We start from the raw sequence: 17,413 nt of genomic DNA on the forward strand, positions 1-17,413 counted from the left end.
TTCTTTCTTTCTTTCTTTCTTTCTTTCTTTCTTTCTTTCTTTCTTTCCTTCTTTCTTTCTTTCTTTTCTTTCTTTCTTTCTGACCTCACATAACTCTTCTCTCTTTTTTTTTTTTTTCCAAATAACTATTTTCAGATTTCTATCCAACATTATGATTATACCAGGATGAAGATGAAGTTCCTCTTGTGTGACTAGAGCCAAAATCTAATCAAATGTTGTGATTTGCATCAGAGTCAGTCAAGGACAAATTGGATGAAGCTGTTACATGGGATCGAGGAAGATAGGTAGCAATGATTTCTCTGGTCTTGGAATAGGTATTCATTTTACCTGCTGTTGGATGTCTGCAGAGTAGACTTTTCCAAGTGATCTAGTATTCCAGATTACTTTATCGTCTACAGATAAAGTAATATAACTTTATCTTCTAAAGAAAATATCTAAAATATTTCAGATAAATGCTCCCCTTGTTCCCTTTGGGGAAAATAAATAAATAAATAAATAGATTTTAAGAGACAGATAATAAATTCTAATAGTGATGTCCACCTGCAAATAGTCTCAGCTGAGATAACTCCACCCATTCTTTCAGACTGATCGCATGAGTTTTGTTACCAGAAACCCAGTTACATTATTATTTTTTTTTTCTGCCAAATAATGCACTGTAAGAGGGCTCTATTAGATTATTTTCCCACATTTTTAAATGCATGTTTTCCTAGCAGCATCATCTAGCAGCATCATCTGCATCAAACAACAGGCTGTTATAAGAGAGTCATACAGCAGCATCAAACTTGGCTAGTGGAACCTCCAGGAAACCAAAGCATTTTGAGCTTTATAGATCAACACCACATTGACCCTACTGAGATTTCCTTTTCATTCTGCAAGAACAAATGCAGGGAGATTTATACCTGGGCATATCACTTGACACAAATTGAATAGTGGGCATAATTATGTATAAAAGCTCCCTTGTTACAAACAAAAAAATAAAAATAAGACTTAATAATCTGGTTTGTGGGCTATAAAAGGAAAACAAAGACAGTATACTCTTAAGCCAGGCAGAAGAGATGTTTGTTAGTATTTCTATTGATTAGTAACTAAGGCAAAGCCCTGAGAAGCTCTGATATGAATTTGATACAGGGAGTAACTGAATGGGCTCATTGCAGGATGCATGATCTAGACCAGGACTCACGTTGCTGATATTAAAGTCTTTGATCCCCTCTGCTGTCCGTTACAAACAGCTACCAGCTAAAACTCTTTCCCAAATCCTAGCTACAGCTGGTAACCCTGGAGCATTGCACATGTCCAGCTGGGCTTTCTGGAAGTGAGGTTCTTTTGGAGCATCACTGCTGCATCCCATGTAACACTTCTGAAGTCTCAACTGGGAAATCTGACAAAACTAGTGGACTCTGCTTAGCATGAGAATAACAAACATGGTGCTGTGATGTCTAACAAATCCATGGGAAAAATCCAAAGGAGGTAAATCATCGGCCTATGTATCTTGTAACACCAAAGTTAGCAGAGGTTTTGAGTCAGCACATCACTACAGCAGATTATTCTATTTCCACTTTAAAAAAAGAGTTATTAAGAGATTTTTTTTTATTATTATTTATTTTTGCCTTGGAAAGACTTTGTCAAAGTATTAAGACACATTTCCAGAGTGATGTTATGTTATCTTCACGGCTGTTGAGTAGATGATACTAAAATTGTTTGGCAAAAAAACAAGAAAAGTTGTTGCAAGATAAGATGCTTTGATGAAGCCTGAAAACACATCCTATCTCCCATAACATGCCATTCTACCTGAGCATGAGCTCAGGAATCACTGGCAACCACTAAAGAGGTTGGAGGGGACCTACAAAAGTCCTCAGATTGAACTGTCTGACCACTTCAGGGCTAAGCAAAAAATAAAGCATGTTACTAAGGACATTATCCAAATGCCTCTTGAACACCAACAGGCACGGGACATCAACCACATCTCTAGGAAGCCTCTTCCAGTGTTTGGCCACCCTCACAATAAAGAAATGTTTCCTAACGTTCAGTCTGAACCTCACTTGGTGCAGCGTTGTGCTGTTCCTGTGCATCCTGTCATTGGTTACAAGGGAGAAGAGACAGATTTCCCTCGTACCTGAGAAAGATTTTCCCATGTTAAAGTAGAAAGTGCTCAAAGGAGATCTGGGAGGCACAGGGTGGATTGCAGTCCATCACATCAGATCCTGATGACCACAAAATGCAAAACTGAGACTTATCACCAAACCTTTTCCCCTCCTTTATTGCTGCAGACCTCTGGACATTTTGGAGTTGGCACCACTTGTCAAGGTGGAATAATTCTCACTTCCCTGTAAGGTGAACCCATCCTGACTGCTGTTCTTCCTCTAATTTTCCTATCCCACCCCCATCCTTTATCTCCAAAATTGACCACATGACATCAAGATCGGCACAGCTAGAGAGATGGCGAGTGCTCAGATACCCACCTGCCCTCTCTCTCTCTGTCTTTCTGTACAAAGAACAGTTCAACATGGCACAAACCTCTATTCTGCTGCTTAGAGACTATTCGTTTATCATCCTATGCTTCAACTTGCCTTTTTACTCAGGTCCTCCTCTGCTAACAAGGGGTCTTTGTGGCTGTCACTTGCAAAAGGATTTGCTCTTCCAGATATGATTTATTGCATGCTCAATTTATTATGGCCAATGAGCAGATCTGCAAATTGCATGACCAGATCTGCAAACAGCATGACAAACTGCTCTTCAGTGCAGGCTCCTTTCCTTCAGTATTAATCTTCTCCTGCTCAGTCCCCCGACTATCCCCGTTAGCTCTATTGCTGTTACAATATTCACTCCCACTTTCACCTCCCCACCATTCTCCTTCTTCCCTTTCTGTGGCTCCGGTAGCAGATTTGCTCAGATGACAATCTGAGATTCATAGCATGCTCTCCTCCCTCTTAGCACAGGGATTCAGGACCTAACAGCAACAGGCAAATAGATCATTTCCTAATGAAAGGAAGATTTCCCTTAGCTGCCTAGGACCAATGGCACATTTACCAGCAGTTCTTTATCCAGACAGTGCTGGGCACACATCCTATCAGAGATACTACAGGAGGGGATTATTTGAACATAAGTGGTAGCAAGGATCAGTCTCTTGTACCAAAAATAATGCTAATATTACTACTACTAACAAAACAAATCTGTTCACGTGATTGGCTGGTGAGTGGGCTGAGTTCCCATGGCAACTGTTGGCAGCGAAGCTTGTAGGAAGAAAGTAAGTATTCTGTTTGAAATGGCTCAGATTCCTGCCACAAAGTTCATACAGCATAGAAATCAGTATACATCAGATCCCTTCATTAACTACACGAAATAAAGTGCCCCCTACCTCCCTTGACAGCTCCCGCAAAACTGGATTATCCATTTTTCATCTGCATTTACCTTTGAGGTGGAAAATTTACAGAAGAGATCATAGTGAAGGGGACCCCTGCTGATAGGTGCCTTCACTCCAACTGCCCACCTTTATCTTCCATGCAGCCCATATTGCTCTTGGCTTTTTAATTCCACCTGAGCTTCCAGCAAAAGCTGACTTTGGGGTAGCTGCTGCTCTATTAGGATATGCCACAGACAGCCCTGATCTTGCCCAACCATCCCTGCTTAGCCCAAGGAACCCTTGCCTGTAAGCAGTCCGTGCTGCACGTCTGAATTTCGGAACTGGCTTGGACTGAAGCTTGGCTGATGGTGAAGATGGGTGATTTGTGCCTGGTTTCAAAGTTTCCTTTCCTCCAGCTCTTCTCCTCCATGAAATACTCCAGATACCATATTGTTGAGCATACCTACAGGCTGCAAGAAGGAAAAGCATCAAAGCATGCATTGTACACCAAGAGCTGAGAGACAGCAGTAAGAAAACAGCTTTGTCTGCTAATGCAGCTAAGCAAAATCCTTGCCTGGGGCTTAAAATGAACCCACCTATGGAGCATTCAAGAAAAGCCTTGCCCAAATATGAGATGGATAAGATTTGTTTGACTTCTGAGCTGACAAGTCACCCAGACTTGTAAGGGTGCGGGTCATGTGCCAAAATCTGTGCGTCCTTTGCTTTTCACAAACTTCCTTCCAAAAGATGGAGGAACCCTTGGGCTATTGGTGTAACTGAGTGAGAAAGAAACTCAGAGCACTGCAGTACAAAGGTTTGTAGGACAGTCTCATGCACAACCATACACACTCAGTAAACACTAATGGTGCATATCCCCCAAATAACCTTGAAATTGCAGCCTACACGTGCACCTGCCTCTGTATAGATCCATCTGAGCTCTGCAGAGACCAGAACCTTGGAGCTCCTCAAAAGCTGTTATACACTAAATTTTCCCCACTCCACCTTATCCCTCCCCCCCCCAATGCATATGTCTGCTGCATGATGATCCAGTGCCATCTCACTGAATGCTCTTCTCTTCCCCACCATACACAGGAGGCTTCACCAAAGACATTTTGGGGCAGTAATGAATCTCTCATCCATCCCTGCTCAGAGTCTGACATCTGAAGAAAGGGCAAGGGCTGGTGATGGCAGCTTATATGGTGGGACAAAGCCCGTTGCCCCCAGCAGTTTTGATGGAAGAAAACAATAAAGCAATCTTTCTGCAGGTCCTTGTTCCAATGTATCTCTTCCCTCCCCAATCGACCACCCTCCCTCTTCCCCTTAGGTACCATTTTCCACAAGGTTGGTTCAGAAATAATCCTTGATGCTCGGAATAAGCATTCATATATCGGATTATTAAGCAATCTACATATGAATGGCAGCACCTCCACAGCCCCAGAAACAGCAGCTGAAGTGAAATTCTAATGTGATCAACTCGGGCAGAAGGCAAGCTGGGAAGTCTTCTCCCCCTGTTCACAACACGTAGGGTCAGTGACACTTGGTTGTCTGTTATGTCCAAACTGTATGTCCCCAGTGTGGCTGGGGGAGAAAGTCGTGAAAAAAGGAAAATGTCTATAAATACCTGAAGGGAGGGTGCAATGATGATGGAGCCAGGCTCTGTACAGTGGTGTCCAGTGCCAGGACAAGAGGAAATGGACACAAACTGGAGCACAGGAGGTTCCCTTTGGACATCAGGAAGCACTTCTGTGCTGTGTGGTTGATGGAGCACTGGCGTGGGTTGCCTTGAGGGGTTGTGGAATGTCGTCACGGGAGATTTTCAAAAGCCACCTGGACGTGGTCCTGGGCACCCTGCTCTGGGTTGCCCCCTGCTTGAGCAGAGGGTTGGAGCAGATGACATCCAGAGATCCCTTCCAATGTTCTGTGATTCTGTGATTTAGAGATTATAGATCATTACAGGATAACAATTCACCCATAATGCTGATGAGAAAGAGTGGTCATGGCTCTCCTAGTCTCACCAGGTAGATCTAGCAGTCAAAGGCAGGTAAAAAGGTCTTTTTGAAGAACACAGCCACTCACCAGTGTACACATCATATCTGCAGGTAGGAGGGTATGCTCACAAGCAAAGGGCTTAGAGGGATGGAGGACATCAGCCAGCTTCCTTGCAGAGTGCTTGCAGGTGTGACAAGATCACTGTGTCTGTGCATCAGGGTCTCTTGGGCATGAAAATGGCTTTGCCTTCACACTTAGCTTGCAGGGTCAAGAAGCCCAGGCCATATCTCTCCGTGTCATATCCTTTGCTGTTCTGAGGAGGTGGAAAAAGAGAAATGTCTCATTTCTCTGCTGAGAAACAAAGACACAGTGGCTTGTCCAGGGTCACCAAGGAAAGGGAGATTCACTCACCTCATTAAAGTCTGATGCCCGCAGCTACTCCTGTGCTACACACCCCGCATTCTGCCTGACAATAAGCACTTACAGAAGGAGCCTCTCTCAGAAGAAGTCAGATTATTCAGTCCCTATCAACACCTATCTCTTTCTTTATCATGAACAAAGATACATGCGCCTAGTTCTGAGATAGGCAATAAAAGCTTGATTAACATCTGCCAGCAAATTTGTAGCCAGATCTGGATCTGAACCTGTATCCAGTGCCCAGCTCTCTGCCTTAACCACGAAGTCAATCTCCTCCCTCTTACAGCAGTACCATAGTAGCACCAGACACAGCCTGACTGCTAAATATTCCCCTGCAGTAACCTCTACATGGAAAATCACCAGGGCAGCAGAATTCTGAATCATGGGAACAGAGGGGTTCCCAGCATTTTGTTGTTAGGATGGGTTTTTGAAGTGGTTTTAGTTAATGCCACCTGGCATGCTCCCACCATGCAATGCCCAGACATGAGCTGGGGATAAGCATTGGCCATGGATATTCACAGCTGTGACATGGTCCTCTCAAGCAGGTGACAGTCCAAATAATTGGGTTTTGCTTCTTTGTTTGGTTGTTTTAACTAACTTGTATGGATGTGGACTGTGGAGGAGTCTGAACTATGTATGGGACAAATTTTGAAGAAAAAGTTTGTCTTAAGCCCACAGACTTCAGAGTCTAAGGGAACAAGCAACAAGATCTTAAGGACAAGAGACAAATGGCTGGACTTATGGGCTGGCTGATGTCTCAGTGCTCCTGCAGCCTAAATCTTGAGTCCTCAGAAGACACAACTTTTATCTGAAACAACAGACAAGCAAGACACACAGAGGAAACCACCTTCCCCATCGTGAGAAAGAAATGTGTCCAGGCAGTAAGGTAGAGAGGAAATGGGACAAAAGCTATCTTGGGATCCTGCTGTTGCCTATGTTTCCCTGTAATCCCCAGGTAATGTTTCACAAGTCCCTTATTCTCAAACTAGCCTCGTGGGAGCCACACTGCCAGGTTTCACATCCCTCCATCCCACCCCCAGGGGGTGTTTATGGGTCATATGGGGGCTCTCAGGTAATCTCTTGCTTCACAAGGAAGAAGACTTCAGCTAATGACAACAAAACCAGCTTCTGGTGAGGTCTACATCAAAGGCAGGAGTGCAGAAGGATGGGGAAAAAAGGCTTCAAAAAAAAGTTATTTTGTTTTGTTTCTGTTGTCAGAAATCAATAAAAATAAATAAATAAATAAATAAATAAATAAATAAAAGGATTTGGCTTGCATTTGAACCTAACGTCTCTGCCCTGCTCTCTGAGATCCTGATGGAATGGAACCAAGGTGTTTTTTGTGTGATGTTAGAGAGGAAATCAGGCTAAGGAAGAGGCAGGAAGGTAATGTGGAGATGTCTGGCAGCAGGGGGAACCTGGAGGTGACAGTACGAACACAGGGTGTCAGCAGAGAGGGGCAGAAGCGAGCAACTTTCAGCCTGAGGATGTGAAATTCCGACTTAACTCCTCCAAATTGACTGAGAGGGACTAAAGGCAATGCTCATATGCATGTATCAGGAGTCTGCTCCTCCAAGATCTGGTTCTGATGCTTGTGGAAATGCTGGCAGAAAGAGAGCTGTAGAGAAAAAAAGATGTCTTTCAGGGTTTGTCTGCTAGTTGGTATTAATGCTTTTTCTCCTGAAATCATGCCAGAATAAAAGGGAAGGGAGGACCGTGACCATTACAGGGAGAAACTGGGGGGACAAGTATTGATCTGGGTGGGAGCAAAGAGAACCTCCTTTAGCAGGGTTGCTCAGCCCAGTCATTGAGCTGTGTGTTTTTATATCTTTGGCAGGTTTAAGAGGGCTCAGGAAGAGTTAAACCAGAAAAAAAAAGCAGCCTAAAGGTTGTAGATACCATAGCTTAGGGTGTATGTGGTGAGGATTTCCTTAAAGGAGGAAGGGTGCTGAATGAATTCAGCTCCTGCTTGCTGGCTCCACTCTGTCAGCACTGAAGGGCTCCTGCCTTGGCCTGCAAACAAGTCTGAGCTCAGAGAGGACTGTCAGCATAATTTGGGTTCCTAAGTGCACAGGAGTGTATCTCACTTCCATTTTGGGGCCAGGGGTAGGTCCAGAGGGCTCACCTTTGCTCCATTAACTGCTCATGAATTCTGCATGAGTGAGTCACTGGATAAAACCAGAAGCAGAGTTTGGAAAAGGAGCCAGGACTGAGTCTTTCTTTACTGCTGTGTCAAAAAGTCAGACCACTCTAGCTGACTTTTGGCCCTGTGTTCCTCCCTCTCCAGAGACCAGCTCAACTGGAGAAGTTTGGGTTCATTCCAGCTGCCTTTGAGGCTTTCCAGGGCACCAGAAAACAGCACAGATATGCCCAAAATGAGGGGATGAGTAATTAGCAAAGCCTGAATTACCAGGGAGCGTGAGGTGGACAGAAAGTTGTATACAGGCAAAACCTCCAGCCCCTTACCCTTATTTTTTTTTTAGACCTTACCAGGGCCTCTCTTTAAGACCTTACCAGGGCAGTGAGCTGAGAGAAGTCTGCAGCTCTTCAAGGGTGGTCAACACAGGGAGGCAGGTGGCTGAAGCTCACCTCCAAGGTCTTCTGCAGAGGAGGTCACATTCTCCATGCCTCCCTGCAGACGTTTCTCTTTCTCTCTTCCTTCTCCACTTTGGCTGTGAACACCAACAGCTAGCACAATGGAGACTTGCTCCCTGTTGCATCTTGCACTTCTAAATAAAACACAGACAAGAAATTGCTGTCAGTGTGGAGCCTTGTATCTACTTGCCTTGTACTTGCCTTGCCCTGGGGAAGCTGCTGAATTTACTTCGGTTCAGTCAAGACCAGGATCTAAGTATTTGGTCCAGCTCCACTGTCCAGAGTTTCTGTAATTAGTAAATTGTCATCAGTGATGTAATCATCATTTTGAGGAGGCAGAACATGTATTACTTGCTTTGATAGGGTTCAAACACCAGCTCTGATTTTTGCCTCTCTTTATTATACTTTTTTTTTTTTTTTTTTCAAGTGTGCTGGGGAAATGTGTCACCCCTTGTGATTATACCAAGGAGAAAAAATTACAGAAGTGACACAAATTGCTAATTACTTTATTATACAGTGATTAAAAAAAAAAAAAGGGGGGGGGGGGGGGGGGGGAGAGAAAAAAATTAAAAGCCAGAAGTTGCTTCAGCATATTCTATTTTTAAAGAAATAATTATTGGGTTTTGAATGTACTAAATTAAGTAATTCTCTGCCAGCTTTCTTCCCCCTTTTTAATCTTCATTCTTGGCTGCGTGGCTGGCTTTGCAGTCAGTGCTCTGCTAGGGTGCTCTGTTTAGCCCCATATTATTATTAATTATTAGCAATATGGTAACAATACCAGCCAAATGCAGATCCATGCTAGGTGCTAAACAGGCACTGAGCGAGATGTGAGACCAGGAGAGCTTCCAGGCTAAACAGACGAGGCAGGTGATGTTCATACATTTTGCAGAGCTGCCTCATGGCTTGGCTCACACTGCTGGGAACCCTGTAAGTGGTCAGGGTACAGCAGAGGGGCCTGTGGGCCCTCCATGGCATGGAGAAAAATCGTATTTGTACCTGGAATGTGTTTCCAAAGGCTCTTCAGCAAAAGAGGTAGGAGGTGCCCTGATGTGCAACTGCCACAGTGCTTGAATATTTTGGCTCAGAGAGCTGTGGCTCTCTGGGGAGTCAGGATTTCCCTGGAAAGGGTTTTTCTCCCCCGATCTTGTCATGGAGGCAAGGGCAGGGTGAGAAGGTAAGAGTGTGAATGAAGACTGTTTGGAGATGTCATTCCCAAGCCAGGTTCCTCCAGGGTTTGCAAGGAATACAGTCCTGAGCCAGGATCCATGCAGGGACTGAACCATGGTCTGGAGTGAAAAGGACTCAGGTTTTATTGATTGTGTCCTGAGTCCAAGGGGGACCAGCCACTTTGCAATATTACTGTCTGAAGATAATCACAGTGACTTTACCCAGCATCATGGATGGAAATCTCTGATTTCAAAGGATCTGCTCAGTGCTTTAAATAATTCTTCCTCTTGAATCCCAGTCTGCAAGGAAATGTTTCATATCATTCTGGATCACAGGAATGTACGGTGACAGTTTAACAGCCTGCTTCTTTGCAATGTTTAGGCACCCTGTGCCAGGATAACTATTGCCTAACTTTGTGCCAAGTTCAGTACATCCTGTTTCTCTTATTCCTTCTTGTCATACAGATTCTGGTAAGCCTGTGCACCCCAAACTCTCCCAGGACCTCCCCTCTCCCCATCCTCTGTAATTAAACAAGAAACGTTGACAGCTGCTGTCAAAGCCAGTTCCAACTCTCCAGAAACGTTCAGCAAATAATGAGAGAAGCTCTGAAATAAGAAGTCCAATGAATTCAATAGAGAAGAGGCAAAATCTCAGCAGTTCTAAAGGGACCCGCTTCAGACAATGGCCAGTGACACTGCAGAAGAGAAAAGCAACGCCTAAATTTGTTTGCTGCCTATTGAGACACCAGAACCGGCAGACAGCGAAGGGGAGGATTTTGCATAGATTTTTATTTTTATTTTTCCCCACTTTTTACCTTTGAAGCTGTGTCCTTTGCATTGCACAGCGTCACAGCAGGAGTGTTGGCTCCAGCTCAAGGGGCTCCATTATGACAGTGGACACCCACCAATGCCCTGTGTGGGACCTGGGCAAAGTCACCAGGGAGACAAATGGGGCTGGGATGGATGTGGGGGAAAGGATAACACGTGGAGTGAACTTTCTGACATCCTTTTCCTTGCCAAGGGTTTGAAACACCATTGCATCAGAAAGGATTTGCAATGGACGTTTTTTAAGCAAGGAATTTGACAGATATTCTTGCTCTGCTGAACTTGTTTTACTGGCTGCTTGGTAAATCCTTTAAACAATGGTATTGTGATAAAAAATGTTACATAACTAAAAACATCATAATTGCTGAAAATGTTCACATTAAAAAAAAAGTTCTTTCAAATTCCCATACTCAAGGAGCTCTATAAGCTTTTAAGCCTCCAAGCACCAGTAAATGACATCTTTGCTAAGAATGGTTAGTTAACATCAGCACAGTGACTGGAGAGGAAATCTGGCTCTACTGCAGATGGAGGGGGAAGCGTTTGATGGTACCACAGCCTGAGGTTCACTTCCAGAGGAAACTTCTAACTGCTTATTAAAACCTGAAGGCAAAAGCTGAGAGACTCAAAAGCTCAAAGACAAGATGCTGTGATGAAGCTAAGAAGTGAGGTTTTTTTTTTTTTTTTTTTTTTTTTTTTTTTTTTTTTTTTCAAGAAGATTGGGTGCAAATACATGAAGAGAGAACATCTTAGTGGCCTACTCTTGTCCTCTGTAGGTTTTCAGTATACAGCTTGAGCTCTGACTGCCCCAAACCCAGAAGGGAGCAAAACAGCTTTTCCAGGATCCAGAGACATGTCTGAGGCCATCGCCTCAAGGTTAGATGGGAAAGGCAATGCCTGCACAATATCCTAGTGCATCTGTGCAGATGTGGTATTAGCAGGGTGCTCTAAGGTTCATCCCAACACATCTGAGAAGCATGCTCTACTATCAGTGTGGTGTGACCAGGAGCTGTTATGGCCCTGACCCTTTCTGCTGATGAGGAATGCAGTTCTGCATCTCAGCATGGCAGTCTAGCCTTGATTCATGTCAATATCCAAAACCTCTTCACCTTCAGGCTTCAAACTTGATCTCTTAATCTTACCCAGAACAAATACTGCTTTGCTAGTCTGGATTAAAACTGCCTGGAGGACGTCTCTAGAGCTCCTCTCTTCTCACCTCTCTAGCTATAAGGACAAGATTACATAAGATGCATAATAATATGTATTTGGTGTAAATGTAACTAAGGCCCATCTATCAATCTAGTCTTACCTGGGTGCATACCATCCACTAAGCTATGGATGGAGGCATCATACAAGCCATATATGAGTTAAGAAGTTACGGATATTGCCATTTAACTGTAAACAAACTAATGAGAATACAGTTTTATTAGCTGTGTTACATGAACACAGTACATATTAGTACAGAAAAGCCTTGTTAAAAATAATAACCTGAAGCTGTTATTCAAAAAAACTCCATTAGCGCTCCCTTTTCTGCTTGTGTTCACACTGCCAGTGTCCTACTGTGCCCTATGATCAAATTCACTGGTCACCTCCAGTAGAAAGGCGGTGATATTGTGAGTTGTCACCTCCTTGACGTCTTGGCAAGAAGCAATGTGGTGTCCATGGTGAAGTTTATTCTTCCTCACCCTCAGTACTACCTGGGGGTACTTGCCTCTTCCCACCCCCTTTCTGGTCCCCAGTGCCCACCTGGGCACACACAGGGTTGCTGTTTGTTGGGTGTCCCCAGTGCTGAGCTCAGGCTGAGCCCTTGGGTCCCTTGGCCATGGGACGCTTGTGTCACAGGGACACCCAGCTCAGCCCCCAGCAAGCCCAGAGCCACCCTGAGACCTCGTGGTGTTGGGTCAGTGCAAAGCCTGTGGCCTTCGGCTACTGATGTCCAAAATCACGCTGAGTGGTCCACAGGGCTGGATGCACACTGGCACAACTGGTGAGTCAAATTGATTAGAGAAGGGGCTTGGAGCCACACGTACCTGGCAGTGTAGGTAGACCTAAGGAGCAAGGTGATAGGCAGGAAATAATGAGAAAAATGTGAGACAATAGCACAAATTAGTTCTGCTGATCACTTTGTAGATGTACAAGGAACGGATTTATTTTACACCAAAACTGGTTAAAAAAAAAGAAAAAAAAAGAGACAGAAGGCAATGTAGTTCATTTTGACCAACAATAATTATTTAAAAAAGAGAAATATATATACATATATTTTACATATATATACATTCATATATATGTATATATATGCATATATATGTGAGTAGGTTTTGTGCCTCATTGGACTGAAACCAAGCACTATTTTTTGGAGAAACTATTTTTTGGATTTTGAATCATAAAAAAAAACACTTCATTCAACATAGAACAATCAATTTTCTTCAGTTTTCAGGTTTTCACTTTTTATCCTTGCCCTTTTAGAAATTTGGGTCATTTTTTGCAATGAAATCACTACTTTGAAACAAAAGGTTGAAACATCTGAAACATCCATTTCAAAATTGCCTGAATGTAGCTTTTCCTATCTTCTGAAATATTCCTTTTGTCTCTAATTTCCTAAACTAAATTATTCACTAAAATAAAAGTGAGTTTACAAATAATTTATTCTCAAAGCTCTTTTTTTTTTTTTTTTTTTCCTGTAGGGAATTTACTACTCTGTGTATATACACATATGTGAGTATGTATACATGTCTATATATGGGCTGTGATTAATTTCTCACTTGTGCAGAAAGATTCCTAGGCAGATTGAGGTACGAGAGGCTGCCTGTGCACGAGGGGGTAGGGTAGGCTCCTGATAACTTGTATCATTGCAGCTACAAGGACATCTAAGCTCAAGCAAGGAGAAGTCTTTTCAGACGTCCCGCTGCCGGTTGCTGCCAGGCTCTGGCTCCCTGGAGAGACGACGCAGAGCATCCCGAATAGCAAGTGCCTGCATACGGCCCTCCATCCGCTCCGCAATCACCGCATCCCGCTTGTCCCAGATGGCACAGGGGAATAGCCGCTTCTTTTCTGACTCAACCGAGCCTACGCGAGCTACACATTTCCCACTCCCCCGCTGCTGAAAAGCAAACAATCCATTAGGGCTTCGCTGACTGGATCTGACATTTCCCAGGTGCAGATTAACACCCCCTCGGGGCCTGAACACCGTGAAAATCAACTCATCGCTTGTGCATCACTTCCCATCTCCGCTCCCAGCAACGAGGAGCCCCAGCACCTGCCAGCCCAGTGCTCGGTGCCCGTTGGCATGGTTTTCCAAAGGTATTTGACTTGGCATGGGAAGGATGAATGTGGGAACAGCGGCGTGTCATTCATGGTATGGTGTTCAAGGACAATATTGGGTTTGGGTATTCCTGCCTCTCCCTAGTTATTCCTTTAGGCTGAGGACTAATGATGTATACGCTTTGGAGGTGGAAGCAGCTTCTTTTTGGAGGTGGAAGCACCTTCTTCTTGCTGGTTTTCCCTGTGTGGTCCTATCCTCTTTGCTGGGCTGAATCACGGGTGTACAGGCCATGCCATGAAGTGGAAAACTGACCCACACCCAAAAGGTGTGCTTTTTTTCCCACACTCCTTCAAAGTATCCCCTTCTGAAACCGGAAACCATCCCATTCCTTGCTCTTGTCCACTTTGTGGGCCCTACAATTTGTACCACCGTAACTACAAGATGGGAAAGAGTGGCAGCAGAAGGGTGCAGAAGCAGGAACACACTGACCTGACACCACTAAATCATACTGTTTTGTAGCTCAGACAGGCTCAACATCCTGTGAGCTTGGAAGTACCCTGGCTAACTTCATGCTTATTCCTAAAGTTTTGAAGGAACCTTTTTTAGACTGTTTCAGTCCAAAAAAGATTGGCTAGCAGGGTCATGCTATTTAAATTGTCGGAGCTGGTTTAGGAAGGAGATTGAGCAGAAGTCTAGGGAGAGGCTATGGGTGATATCTACCATGTCACTACAGGACAGAGACAAGGGCAGATGCTCACATTTTGACTAAACCTACAGAGGGACTTGTTAAGCACTATCCCTTGGGAAGCAGCAGGTGGAAATTACCCCTATTAACATCACACTTACTCCAGAATGGGTACATCTTGCTTCAGTTGTGTTTCACCCAACAGCACTTTGTCCAGATGAAACATGAAGCTGGGGTAGCTTTGGTGAACCCGGGCTGTGTGAATTGAGAGCACTTGAAGCCCTGTCTGGCATACTTAGTGTAAATCCCTTAGTCCTCTAAATGCAGAAGAAAATGTTCTCCCATGGCTGGAACAAAAGGCCAAAAGCCAGAGGACTTGTTTCTGCCCCCAGTCCTAGCACGCATGCTACATGGCCAGAGAACAGTGAATTCACCTGAACCTCCCTTTCCACATTTCAGAAGTGGCTAAATACAAAAAGTAGCCTCACACTGTGAAGGGATAAAAACTAATTAACACAGACAATGATTGAATGAACATCTCCCATGAAGGGTTGACTAAATGCTACAGCTGCTCTTTAAAATATGAAACTCTCCCCCACCTGTAAAAATATTTTCTCTCTCATTGGAAGAGTGTTTTACTCCAAGAAGAAAAAGCAGTCTTTTGGACTGAGGCGAGCCATGCAGGTTAGCCATGTATCTACAGATTATTCATGGTGTTTTTTGGATTCTGGACTGTTCTGAATCATGAAAGCCTGCACTGCTCTGTTACCCAGTGTGTCCATAGGATGGATGAAAATGTACTGGATAGCAATGGGATGCTGATGGGCTCGTAACCCGCAGCATTACATGATGGATAATTAGCACCTCTGCTCCCTGACACCTTCCACCCTGCCCTTCCAGGTGCTCCTACCAGCATTTCTCACCCCCTTCATGCACCTTGTCTTGTCCTGAAGGTGCAAAGCAGAGCAAATAGCCTTCTCTCACAAGTCACCAACATGGTTTTTGGGCCATGGGTTACTCTCCTATGCCCCATTTCCTGCCAATGCTGGGTCTCACCATGATGATCACCATCTACACTATTCTCCGTTCTTCTTGGCACCTCCAGCATCTGCTTGGTTTGTCACACATGGCTCCATGCAAGCCTCACAAATAAATATCCATCTAATAGATCACCTTGTGTTGTTAGAGACTGGTACTAATCACAGACTCATATGGGCTGATGGCAAAGCTTGCAGATCCCACTCTTTGCTACACGGATGGCAGGTGTGGGTAGAAGAAAATAGTCAGAAGAGCCTTTGCTTATATTAATGATGCAGCAATTAGAGAGATGATGGGATTTAAAGGATAAGGATGGCTATCGTAGGTCAAACAGAAGGTCGTTCCAGCTCAGTGCCCTGCTGCCAAGTGTGGCCAGCAGCAGGTGTCAAGAAACGATGTAAAAAGAAAATGTAAATAAGAATGATTCTTTCCAAAACAGTCATTCAGCCCCCAGTGAACTGTAATTCACAGACTTTCTGAGAAAGAGCTTTTATATTCAGCAGCCCTGGATGGATGTTTCTGCCCATAAATTTGCCCAGTCTTCTGAATATACAACCCTTAGTGATCCATTAATGTGCATTCAGCAGACATAGACTCTTTGACATGTTCTGTTGCGGTGTGGTCTCAAGCAAGGTAGGCTTCATCCAGCTGCTGAAACACTGGTGCCCAGAGCCACTGCAGGTATTCAGATTACTGAATCTGAATCATCTGCAAGGGTGAGATAAATGTAGCATCAGCTTATAAGGTCTGCATCCCATTTGCGTGTAGCCGGGCAGCTGGGAGTAGCCTGGTGTCTCCACCTCCTGCCCCTCTCTCCCATTTCTTCCCCCTCTAAACTTGCCATTTTCCACTTGAAATGGCTGCTCTTCCCTCACAAGCTGATCTCATCCCTACATGTACGTACCCCGGAAGGGCTATAAACCTCCCCCCTTCACTGCATTCAAACTTAGGCTTGAAAACAGGGCTGTTGGATCCCACACCATAGCTAGGGGTTAGTTGACAGAGGTGAAAGCTCTTTGGAGGCCATATCCTGCTGCTTTGGCACAGATAAAGGTCTAATCCTGCCCTTCTTTCTCTCTGCACTGGGATGCTGTGGGGATTATCTCACCATTTCCAAACAAGCTGAACATTTCTGCGAGGCTGACAGGCGCTTGCCGCCACTGGAAATTAGCTCCCGTTGTCTGCAGAAGATGCATTCATTACCTCATGCCCCTTGAGGCCCTCTGTGCTGGAAGCAAGCAGGAGGCTGGCGTGGCAGCTCCCCATGCTGACAAACAGGGCTCTGCTCCAAGCTCGATGAACATCCAGGGGCAGTGGCACGTCCCCATCCCCTCCCCAACCTGAGCTGTCCTTGGCGAAATTATCAGAGGCTTTGCAGCCCCTTCTCTCTCCCTGACACAGCTGCTGCCATACGTCCCACAGAGTTAACTCAGTCTACCTGAACGCAAACAAGCTCTCCCCTGCTCTCCCATTAGTGCTGTTTGAAAGCGATGATTCGCCACTTCGGCTTCCTGGCATCCCGCTGTTCCTTCTTGCACAGCGCAAGCTTCACCAGGGTAGCTTCTGTCATTTAAAACAATAGGGAGGTGAGGGCTTAAAAAAAATCAGCTATCTCAAATTCAGATGCTTTAGAATGGACAGAAAGATTTCTTCCTTCCCGGCCTCTCCCCCAGAAAAGACTTTTCCTAGATCCTACAGGATTATGAAATACAAGAAAATCCATTGGGTATGTAATGGTGCTTTGTTCAGAAAAAATCCCAGCAAATAAATGTCTTAATTGGTTGTTTTTTACCATATTTCTAGTCAATATTCTAATATAATGACCTGTTTAAGGGAATGTCTCTAAACTTGAGAGCATCTGAGTGTCTCTGCAGTGTTTAACAAGCTGCAGAGCCCTACAAGGCAGGAGGCTGCTGCTAACCCTTTTTGCAGCTGGGAAAGCAAGGGGAAGACTTGTTCTGGGACATATGGGAGGTCAGGGACAGAGCCAGGGATCTGAGCCCAGGGACACATCAGTCTCTAACATTCCATCTTAATAACCCAGACACATCAATGCCCTTCTGTTGTATCCAAAACCAAAAGGGTTTGGAGGTACCTGG

The 17,413-nt window shown here is 44.5% G+C and overlaps 1 long non-coding RNA gene across 2 annotated transcripts in view; it reads left to right on the forward strand.

Annotated features, from left to right (window-relative positions):
* The first annotated feature begins 13,056 nt into the window (after positions 1 to 13,056).
* LOC118160015 overlaps positions 13,057 to 17,413 on the forward strand; it is a 58,028-nt gene continuing 53,671 nt past the window's right edge. Inside the window, exon 1 of one of the 2 annotated variants that reach the window (XR_004747305.1) lies at positions 13,057 to 13,629. This is a non-coding gene — a long non-coding RNA (uncharacterized LOC118160015). The remainder of the gene's footprint in view (positions 13,630 to 17,413) is intronic. The other variant, XR_004747303.1, reaches the window with a different exon arrangement.

Source organism: Oxyura jamaicensis, chromosome 1 (genome assembly GCF_011077185.1).
Source record: "Oxyura jamaicensis isolate SHBP4307 breed ruddy duck chromosome 1, BPBGC_Ojam_1.0, whole genome shotgun sequence".
Classification (NCBI taxonomy): domain Eukaryota; kingdom Metazoa; phylum Chordata; class Aves; order Anseriformes; family Anatidae; genus Oxyura; species Oxyura jamaicensis.